At 37.4% G+C, this 11,910-nt stretch overlaps 2 long non-coding RNA genes across 2 annotated transcripts; both read right to left on the minus strand.

Annotated features, from left to right (window-relative positions):
• Nucleotides 1-583: 583 nt before the first annotated feature.
• Nucleotides 584-4,951, minus strand: LOC147333351 (uncharacterized). Its single transcript, XR_015128570.1, has 3 exons — nt 4,843-4,951; nt 2,174-2,368; nt 584-1,968 (listed from the first exon to the last, which is right to left on the minus strand). It is a non-coding gene; the product is annotated as an uncharacterized LOC147333351 (long non-coding RNA).
• Nucleotides 4,952-8,929: 3,978 nt separating this feature from the next.
• LOC147333352 (uncharacterized) lies at nt 8,930-11,421 on the minus strand. The gene is made up of 4 exons (XR_015128571.1): nt 11,038-11,421; nt 10,786-10,907; nt 10,137-10,326; nt 8,930-9,718 (listed from the first exon to the last, which is right to left on the minus strand). It is a non-coding gene; the product is annotated as an uncharacterized LOC147333352 (long non-coding RNA).
• Between the last annotated feature and the right edge of the window lie 489 nt (nt 11,422-11,910).

Raw genomic sequence — 11,910 nt, forward strand, 5'->3', positions numbered from 1 at the left:
ACACTTAAAAAAAAACTAAACATAAAATTTAAAAAGCAGATTGATATATACATGAATGCAGGTGATGATCAGTGCAAAAACGCCAGCACAGCTGAAACAGACGTCAGCGCGAATCGCATGTCCGCCATTACCTGCCCGAAACCGGAAGTGTCGCCATTTTTGCAGAAATCTGTGGTGTTTTTAAAAGTCATGTTTGATTTTATGCTTTTATTTATAGTTTCTGGGATGCTTAGAACTCAAATTGCACTGCTGGAAATTGTTTATTTTGATGCACATGCTGTTTCTTTGCAAATTTGCATTATAATACTTTTTTCATCGTTTTTCCTGCAATATATAAAAATTGGTGTATCTCAAAAATAAAGCTATGAAAACACTCAAAATAAATTTCCTGTCGTTGGAAACTATTTTGTGCAACTTTTTTCTATTTACAGTTTTGAGGAATAAACCTCTGAAATTAAATTAAACCAGAAATATATGTAAAAAACCAAAAACGATTTTCAATTTTTTTGTTGTTTATTTATTTATTTATTTTTGCAATTTATTATACACTTAATGCATACATATAATTAAAGTTTGGGCTATAATGGTTGTATTGATGTATAGCAACTTGAAATGCTCCCAAAAATGGCACTACAGCATGTAAAAATATAAAGATAAGCTCTGGCGGACTTGGTTCTATGGTAGGTCTTAAAGGGTTGAAGAATTTGAAAAAAGCATGTACAAACTGACATTAGTCTTTAATAGGGCGTGTCAAAATTGAGAGCAAACAAAAAACTGCAGTATAACGCCCCCTGGCTATTACTTTGGTAATTGAGTGGTAATACATTACAAACTTACAATATAATACAAAACGTTCTTCTGCCTTGTTAATCTTTGATTAACACTTTATCATCGAGCTATAATATAAAGTACTACCGAAATGATAAATCTGTTTAACATAATAAATACAGTGTGAAGCTGCTTGCTGAGCACAGAAACATTTTCATAGTTCATTCTTAATTGGAACATGTGTGAATGAGTGTGAAAACAATGAAAAATTAATAGAATAAGAACTCAATCGCAGGCAAAAATTAAGCCTGGTTCCTTTACTCACAACTATAAATTGAAGTATCCTCAATGTCGAGAGCTATTAATGAATAATCATTCTTAATAAATAATAAAATATTTATTTTACAGACACTGATAGAAGGCAAGACATAAGATATTTAAGCAATGCATTTTTTTACTCTGAAGGTAACGTGGAAGATGTGTTAATCTTTATTTCAGCAATGAATGACTTTGACTTTGACTTTTGACTTTGAATAAATTATGAATTGTGCTAGAGAGTCTTCAATTTGTTCTAATGAACTCACTATACATGTAGGTTTAAAAAGGAGAGAAATGTTCATGCCTGTCTGAGAAAAGTGTATAAAGTATAGTGAGGGGTTTTACAGCCTTAAAACATCTATAATATTTGTAAAAATAAAATAAAGGTGACTACTTCACAGATTTCACCTATCGTGGGTTATTTTTAGAATGTAACAAACAAGGGACATAGTGATTATAGCATAACACCCTTCAAAGATGATGAGTTGAAACTTTTGCAACAGATTAATTCGTTTGATAATGAAAACCTATTCTACTGCAATACTGACAATTCTTGCAGGATTGCAGGGTATATTGCTTGGGGTTTGGTGCTCATATTTCTGAAAATGAACTGGGAGGCACTTGTTTCCAACCTTATCGCACGCAACAATAACAGGCCTCTGGGCTCGAGTAACATTAATTTTACGACCCTTGTTGGTTTTCTTAATTGTGACCTCATAAATCAGCATTTCTGAGTTGCTGATACACAAGTTGCCTGCGTAGGTAACTGAGTCAGCCAAGCGACGACCATCACTGCTGCAGATCCTGTCGACATTCCACTCACTGTCACTGATGAAGGACTGCACTGGAGTTCGGCACCAGAGGCCTTCCTTTTTCAAATACCTGTGGAATAAATCAAGATTCCATTGCACAATAATAATAATAATTATAATAATCATCATCATCATCATCATCATTACTATTATAGTTATTATTATTATTATTATTACATAGTAGAGAGTAAGTCAGAGTAAGCAAACAAAGTGTAGAGAAATAGAAGAATCAAATGAACTTCACACAGTTTCAGGCTTTTTTGTGTTTAACTTACCTTTTCCAAGCATCTAGAGAATTTCTGTCAAAGCTGTCATGGAGGATGTGATTTTTGACAAATTTGTTGTATTTGTATTCTGAGCTTTTGTTGTAACAGGGGGATGTTGGATATTCAGTCATGTTGATGGCCCAGGGGAAAAAGGATGCAGTGAAGATGATGGCAGTCAAAATGTTTATGCTCATTTTACTTGTACTGAAAGAAAGAAAGCACCCAAAACACAGATAGTTACATAAGAGTGGTATTTTTAAAAATCTTTGTAGCATTTTAAGATCACATTGTAATATTAGCATTGTAATGTGCCACATTAAGTCAAAGCAAAATTTCCAGGGTCAACAATGATCATGTTATCACAATGCACACTGCTGAACCAATGCATATGGAGGCCTAGTCACAGAGCACAGCATTATCAATACTGTGAGGCAAGGACTTGGATGTGTAGTTGGCAGGGCTGGACTGGGACAAAATATCGGCCCGGGCATTTTGCCTAGAGACCGGCCCACCAGGTACTATAGGAAAAGCCATAAAGCCTTTGAATGAAAACAAACGCTGTTGTGACAGCATTTGTTTTCATTGTGTGATGTATGTATGATTTCTATACATTTTACATCAGATAAAAAACTTTGGTTGTAAGATTCAGATAATTATTTAATAAAAGCTAGACATTTTAATAAGAAAGAAAAGTATTTCTTTGTGCCCCCCTTTCCCTGTTAATGCCCTACCTGGCCCCTGGCAAAACTTTGCTAGACCCGCCCCTGCACAGTTACCAGCTGTCAGCTACATAAAAAAGGATCCTGGTGTTATTTGTCTCTCAGAAACAGTTCATAACTTCCCTTCAACTCATTCATGTCACCTAAAAGGTAAACCTGTTTCTCCATCACAGCTCTGATGATTCATTAAGGACATCTCCTGGTTTCATCTTCATTTTTTCCCTCTCACCACATATACAAACCGACATCATGACCAGCAGGTTTACAGCTGTGGCTCCAGCAAACATCAGCTGATACTAGAAATTAATATTAAATAAATTCTAACAACAGTTGATCAAACTTAAATGCTCTGCTGTTGTTTAGTGCGACATCCGCTGGTTTCCTCTATCTGGCGCAAAGTGGGCGATAAATAAACAAGAGAGAAAAGCCGATCAGCTGATCACTGATCAGTTTCATGATTGAAGTAGCAACAGGAGAGAGAGGGGGGAGAGAATGAGAGAATAAGAGGCAGTTGACAGCGTAAAGAAACAGAATAACCGCAGCTTTGTGTCTTTTTCATCCTAGCTGAGGTCCGCGACAAACTGTTCCATTTCAGCTCAATACAAAACGCGTAATATTTTCTCTGAATGCCGGACGATTCTGTTTTTTACGGGACGGTTGGCAACTCTACTAACTAACCTTATTAATAAATTTCACTATCAGTAACATCATAGCACCCACCCAGCTGTATAGAAACTCCGTCATGCTAGCTAGTACACAGTATGAGTTATTGTGACTAACTGTAAAAAGTCAGCACAACGAAAATAAACTAAACTTGGTTTATCTGACCCAGATTTTCACTTTCACTTTGGAACAGTTTTTCAAACATGAATAGACGTTCAGTAAACATTTTAACCGACAGCCATTCAGTATCAAAATGTTTGCTGTCTTGTGTTACAGACGAGAAGTTAGCCTTTAAAAGCTAGACACGTTACCTCCCCCCCCACTCGTGACAATGACAAGGATAAGTGGAAGAGGATGGATAAAAGTCTTTTATTTCATTTTGTTGATTATAAGGATAATATAAGTCATTGTCAAACATAAGCTTTCATTTGCTAAAAAAGACAGATGGTTTGAAAGAGGAGTGGAAGAAGCCATCTATGTCCACTCTGAACAACCAACTTTGAACAGAGGCGGTGGCTTAATACACCAAATGTCTGCCATCTACGATCCAGTTTGAAGGTCCCTTCCCAGATGCCTTGATGCCAACTGCCATCCTGCGCGATTTGACCTCAGTAAATTGCATGATATGGTAGAACTAGGTTTCACAGTGGGTTCACCCAAAACCTTGGCTGATTGTGTTCTACACCTATTTTCACACCTTGGCGCCGGTGATTTGGTAGGAGATCAATAGGGGGCCCATGTCCCTCTTGGGAACACTCCCATAGGGCTTAAAGTCTGGGACTCTCCACCAGTGGCTGTATAACTGAAGAAGCTTCTCAGATGAGAGGTGAAACGTCTTCAAGCAACCTAAAAAAGGATTTTAAATTTGATCCTGGATTTAACAGGGAGCCATTGAGGAGAAGCCAATAATGGAGAAAAAACAATTAGATGTGGGTTTACTGTATGCTGGAGGCTTATGTTTAGAACCACTGTCTATGCTAACTTCACCCATACTGTCTGCCGAGGCCGATTTAGTAAGCTACATGATTTTGCAAGTTTATCCATCCATCAATCCATTTTCTCTCACTTATCCAGGCCTCATCTCCAGTCTTATTCTTTATGCTGGCATTGTGTTTCTTAATAGTAAACCTAGCAAACCATTTATGCAGATCCACCTATCAGCTTTTGCATTTGTGTTTTTCATGTATTTTATATGAAACACTTCTGCTTTATAAATAAACTAACAGAAAGATGACAAAAGGCCGTAAACTGGTAAAATTGCAAACATTTGCGTAATAATTAAAATTGTTTTCTTACCTGTTCAATCAGATAGATGCTATTTATTGTCAGCGTAACTGTTGTAGTACGAGGAGATATGAAGTTTTACTTTCTGACAAAAGTTCAGAAATGCTTCTGCTTTTTAAACCTGCTCTCGTCTTATCTATGCTAGCACACAACCAGTCATCACAAGAGCAAGCAGCCACTCACAGTTCTGCAATCTTACCACTCAGTATATAGCATGTGGTGATGATCATTATCAGTAAATTAGTGTGAAGTAGGCCAACACGTGACTACGTCTTGACCAAAACTGACAGCACCCAATAGCAGGAATGCTATTTGTGTAAAAAAAAGAGTTCAGTCTAGTGAGAACACATTGTAAGCGTGAAATTAGTTGTTATCATGCATGTTATCCACACATATAGTTATTATAGCTTTATTTTATACAAATGACTAAAAAGCCATAATGCCGATACAGTTTTCTTGTAATATGTTGTTTCTGGACAAACAACATATTACAACTCGATGTAAACTGTAATATCACTGGCTTGGAAAAGCAAACAGACACAACAGTCCCGATAAGGTGACAAGAAAACCAAAAAAACAAAAGAAAAAAAACCCCAGACTAATTATTTCAGATCTTTCTTATTTTTCATTACCAGTAAATTAGCGTGCAGGGAAACATGGGGCCATTTCCTGATACAAATTGGGTGTCGGAAAATGATCAGTGCTATTTGTGTATATGAAGAAGTGCAATCTTGTAGTGTACGTGTGAAATTTGCTATCTGGGTCACTGTGGGTGAAGCATAACACAGAAAAATAGGAAGCAGCTAGCCTTTGCTTATCATGAGGTAGTTGCTTGTGCGCATGTGTCAACAAGCAGGCAGCTTGTTTCAGTTACTCCTGCTGTCAAAACTCCCCTGTTTTGCTCTTTCTTGGGTGGTGCATGAGTGAGGGCCATTTTCTTGTTTCGTTCAATCCTTGCCTAGACTTAGAACGTAACAGTACTTAAGAGTGTAGTCTGCATTTTTGTAATTTTGCACATTTAATCATCACTTGTTTTTGTTGTGTTTGGTGGTTGTAGATATGGTTTATCTACAACCACCGAATTTATACCAAATTTCCCAGAGGAACCCACCCGAGGGATTAATAAAGTTTTATCTTATCTTATCTTATCTCTTAGTATTTAGCTGAGATTTCTGTGGATACTACACGTGTTGATATTTGTCATGATGATATTTGTTCATAAAAGGCATGGAGGGTTACAAGCTTAACAAGCTAAGAGACATAACACTTCCTCACATCCTCCTCACAGGAAGGTGGCCTTAATCATAAATCTGCTGTTATGGTATGCCCCTTCTTTAACTCTACAGCTCACCCGTATATGGCTTCACTTTAATGGTACACCGTATAAAAGCATAGGCATGCCCCTAAATGGCTGGAAGTAAACATTCCTTATCAAATAAGGAAACCAGAGTCTTCACATGGAATGTGCCTGCAGTAAACACTATAGCTATAACCTCCCCCACCATCTGATATGTAGGGGAGGAGTATAGAAACAGAAGAATATCTTTAATCATGCACTTTACAAGTTTGCAATCTTAAGCTTAAGTTTAGTGTGTTACTGTTATTCAGGGCTGGACTGGGACAAAAAATCGGCCCGGGCATTTTGACTAGAGACCGGCCCACCAGGATAAAGATTGAAAATGTGACGTCATTCAGGGGTAAAACCGCAAAGGATTCTGGGAACTTGTGGCAAGAGGTACTAGCGATAAAAAGAAACCCAAAAAATGCCAAGAAGCTGTTGTATTATTAACTGCAATAGCTGGTCGCATGACAGCCACGGGAAGCCGACGGGTAAAGAGATCGTTTTTTGTTTTTTTATCGGATTACGTTGTTGAAGAGAAATTTTTTAAGCCATGTTTCCGAAGTAAGAGCCGACAGATGGTCTGGATATACCAAATATAACGTCTCAGAACACTCCAGCTCACAGGTTAGTCTGCTCCAAGCATTCCCACAAACGTCAGAGTTTTGTAGTAGTTAATACGTCATTTTTCTTAACATAATTGGTGATATAGGTTACAAGCAAGTCTGGCGCTGAACAGAAATTGTCGCGCTATGCTCCTTAATTTATTGTGTTTATTGTGCATAAATAGTGAATTGTCCTGACACAATATTGCGTTTCGCTTCTGTTATTATGGTACATTGACAAAAACATATACTTTTATTCACAGGGTAAAACAGTTGTTTTGTATCACTAATTGTCCATTGCGATTGCAGCATACAATATTATTGTCATTGCTACATTTCTGTAATGCTACCAGAAATTATTTCCACTACTAATTAATTACCGTTGAGCTCAAAGGTTATATTAATAAACGGTTAACGAATGTGTATCTATGACGACGATTTGTGAGACTGGTAAACTTACCTTTGTTCGTACGATGGTCTTCCGTTCTACACGGTGCATTTCAAGGTCCTGCACCCATCCGTCGGTAAACTGTACCTGGGCTTATTGCAGTGACCTGAAGTTACTAAACTTCATGAGTGTATGCACTCACTCCAAGAACCGTATAATTATAAATATGAGCGTGGTGAAAGTTGGGCAGCACACTGACGTCTTTTGTCCACTCTGTGTGCTCGTATGGGTCTGACCCTTTCACTGGTTTGATTTTTTCCTCGTATTTTTCTTTGTCTTTTCGTCGAGTCTGTCTTTGTACGGACCGGCATTGTTCTCCTTTTGTTTTGTACATTCCTTTTTTGTGCGGCAAAGAAAAAACAAGGTGGTATTGGAACCGGAGAATGAACGTTTTGCGGTGGTGCAAATGCTTGCATTTGATGCGGTACTTGGATTGTTTTGCCACGAGTTCCCGGCATGCAATGCGAAAATCACGTGATTGCTAAACAAGGGGGAGGGTGCATCCAGCCTCCTCGGCTGTAATTGGTCCAGCCCAGAGTCGATCATGACCAATTGGCCAATCCAACACCTGTCATTATATACACCCTTCCTAAAAAAAAAAAAAAAAAAAAAAAAAAAATCCATCGGCCCATAAAAACAAAAAATCGCCAGCGGCCCACCGGGCAAATGCCCGGTATGCCCGATGGCCAGTCCAGCTATGCTGTTATTCCTTGGAGCAACTGTAACCCACATGATTAAAGTATTCTGATTGTGATTCTGACTTTGATAGTTCACACAAATGTTCAATAACATAAAACACTTGTGACTTTTTTGACTCAAAGCTTTTTGTCAAGTACTTATTGACACTAAAGCAGGGTTTTGTGATTATGGGCAAATATGGCTGTAAGTTACAGCTTGACCGGTTGCTTGTTTGCTTGACTGGAAGGTTTTTTAATGTGGTTTTAAGGTTTTAAAGCTTTTGTGTGTGTATGTTTCATCAACCATTTCCCTTGTAAAAATGTAAGATGGTAGGGTTAACTTAAAAGTAACACTTCCTCTATGTGTTTAATATACTTCTGTATTTTATGTTTAGTCAGCCAGTTAAGAATATGATACTGATCTCATCTCACTGCTACTGTGTCTTGTGCAAAAATACGACAAACATTTTAACTGCATTTTCCTTCCTTTTTGCATTCAAAGATAACCATAGCTTTTAATGAGCATTAGTGGACAGAAAAAACAACACTGCACCACACCAGATTACACAAGTTTCTGATATGTTTATTTGTGGAACTGTAAGGATATCAGAAGTTCCTGGTAATGTAATGGTAATGAGGGTTTTATATTTAATTGAAATAAAAGCTGGAGAGTCAGAAGAGCTGATGAACATTTTACCAAGAGAAGAATACGTGCCTAAAGTTTAATTAAAAAAAAAAAAGGAAGTTCAGAGGACGGTCAGAGTAGCTATAGCAAGAAACAGCCTTTAAAACAGAAACTGATTCACAGTAATGTCAAATCCCCAGCCTCAAAACATATGAGCCAAGGCCTGGTCTCGTCTGGTTGTGCTAACTTATTTAACTGACAAACGCTGAAACTTAAATACACCTCATGTATATGTTTCAATTTTCACAAACCAAAATCAACAGTGTACAAATTAAAAATAAATTGGCTGAGGACATAGTGACCACAAACATTTGCATGCGTACGTCTAACAGCAAATATACCGTTTCCTGTTACACTTCTTTCTTTAATAAACAGGAAGAAAGGGAACTCAAAGTTACACAATTCTGTTTCGAGGATACAAAAAAAAAAATCCCTCAGTTTTTCTTAGAAGTGGGAGTGGTCATACAGTCAAAAACACAAGTACAAACCAAGTAGCTCCAAAATCCAAATATTAGACAGCTAGTTAGAAGTGCTCATCAATCAGATGTTTCTTTCATAGATTAAATATTAGAAATGTGGAATCAGCATTTGTTATTGAAATCTGTGTGATTATTATTTCAATAATGGACCAAAAAGAAAACTAAATTCATAATTAGCACTAACACCATCCAAAGTCACTGAATTTAGAAATGTATCTTAACTCATCATGAAATTTTAATAATCAGTATAGCAACAAGCAAAGTTTGTCACAGAATCATTGGTCTGACTGTGGAAAGCTATTCTACCACAATACTGAAATTCCTTGCAGGACTGCAGGGTATATTGCTTGCTCTCTGCTGTTCATATTTCTGAAAATGAACAGGGAGACATTGGTTTCCAACCTTGTTGCATGCCACAATCACAACCCTTTTCTTTGCACCAACTGTAATTTTACAATCCTTGTTGCTTTTTGTGGATATGACTTCATATATCAGCATTTCTGAGTTGCTGATGCACAAGTTCCCTGCATAGTTATCCGTCTTGCTTAAGCGTCGACCGTCTCTGCTGCAGATTCTGATCACGTTCTCCAGATCATTTTTATTGAGGAACGATTGCACTGTAGTTCTGCACCAGAGGTGTTCTTTTTTCAAATACCTGCGTTAATAGATCAATAATTCAGTACATATTATCACATCATGGATAGTACGCCAGTTTTCAGCTTGCTAAACAACTTCTGCTTAGTTTTCAATATTTTCTAATGTTCCCAGTGTTACAATTCCTCTAATAGGTAACAATATGCACTCATAAACATTAAGCCTCGATGTGGAGCAGGATACAGAAATCTGTTCGCTTATTTGTAACACAATTCCTCCACAACATTACTTTAAACCTTCTAGTTTCTACACACATAAAATGCTGAGTTTAATGACATCACATGAAGATGCTCATAAAGCAGCACCGTGTGGTGTAGCAGCACGTAACCCTCTGGAGCTTGTAAGCTGTTACTTTAAAGTTTGTTTCCTACTGCACACAATAAAACTAAACTTTTTTGAATGATGTACTTTTAATTTACCTTTTCCAAGCATCTAGGGAATTTCTGTCAAATTCCTCTTGAAGGATGTGTCTGCTGAGAAATTCTTTATAATGACTTTTGGGGCTTTTGTCCTGACACGGTGATGAAGGCTCTGCAATCATACTGCTGCCTCCACCAATAAGGGCTACAGTGACGAGGATGGTGATCAAGACAATGAATCTCATTTTATCTGCAGTAAAAAGAGAGAAGGCAACAGTCTTATGAGGCTGAAAAGAAGGCAACGGGACTTGGAAGATGTTTCACCTCACTGAAGAGGCTTCTTTAGTTACATGTTTGTTCCATGATAGGGTGAGACAAGGTCTCACAGTGGCTCATTTAGTGATGCACATGATTAAAAGTGGGTCAACAACCCTCTGAAATGCACACCCCTTTACTTTTGTAATAGTCTTTATTTAGGTGTCAGTCTGTCATCGGTTAGCTGACTGCAGCTGGTCCAAAACACTGCAGCATGGTTACTAACTGAACACATGCAAGTGAGATTACATATGTTCCATACTAACATCCTTACACTGACTGCCAGTCAGTTTTTGCATTAACTTTATGATTTTATGATATTATTATTATTATTATTATTATTATTATTATTATTATTATTATTATTATTATTATTATATTAGCACACTCATACCTTTTGAACTGGTACAGTCCTGCAAGATCAATGAGGTCTGTGGACCAAATGCTCCTAGCTTTCCCGAGGTCCAGATTAGTGAAGAAAGGAGTGAAGAAGCCTTTTCTGTGACTGCTCCTAAACTGTGGAACAAACTTCGCGTTCAAATCATGACTTCCTTAACATTAGACAGCTTCACAACCAACCAAATCACAACCAAATCAAGAAAAAAGTATCAAGAAAGTATGAGCCAGGAGACATTAGTCATCTTACCTTTCTTTGTTGTTGTGCTGTGGAGAACTGATAATCCTGTTGCTCTACTGTGTTAGAATTACTGCAGACGTCTTTACCCACTTCCTCTTTTTATCTTTTAGTCATCAGGAATCAAAATAGTCGAAAGGCAAAGAAAAGGAAGCAAAAACAGCGCATCATCAAAAAGTACTGCAGTGCAAATGGAGTGATTTCAGGTTATGAGTATATGAAACTGAACCTGTTTAATTTTCTCACATTACTACTGTACCAGACCTTGAGGAGACTAACTAACTGTATTATAGGCATACCAATGTGGGTGTACATATGTAGTTCACCAGTACTGGGATGCGATGTCTCTTCATGCTGGTTCTGCTGGTTTATCAAAACTCTGAAACATATCATTAGTCTGGCTGTGGAAAGCTATTCTACCACAATACTGAAAATATTTGCAGGACTGTAGGGTATATTGCTTGGGGTTTGGTTCTCATATTTTTGAAAATGAACAGGGAGTTAGAGAGACAGAGACCGATGAACAGGTACAGGTGCTCTAGTCTGTTAGAATTTCTGCACTAAGATTTTCTGTCTTCCTCAGTTAGTATTTTAATTAAGACTAATAATCTTCTCCCAGATGAAAAAACACAATAAAGCTAGTCCAAAATCAAGGCAAGATTTTCTGGGTCAACAATGATCATGTTAACACGATGCACATTCCTGAGGTATGGAAGTCTGGTCACAGAGCACAGCATTACCAACACTGTGAGGCAAGGGCTTGGGTGTGTAGTTGGTAGAATGAAAAGTGGGATTCAGAGGAGAAGGTGATGATTTTGACTTTTTTTCTTGGTATTCGTTCGATTGAAAATTTTGTATTTCATATTGTAGTGATTGATATAAAGA

This window comes from Aulonocara sp. 'chitande type north' Nkhata Bay, linkage group LG3, assembly GCF_057382095.1.
Source record: "Aulonocara sp. 'chitande type north' Nkhata Bay isolate Kocher_YH1m ecotype deep benthic linkage group LG3, A_spYH_male_GT1.1, whole genome shotgun sequence".
Classification (NCBI taxonomy): domain Eukaryota; kingdom Metazoa; phylum Chordata; class Actinopteri; order Cichliformes; family Cichlidae; genus Aulonocara; species Aulonocara sp. 'chitande type north' Nkhata Bay.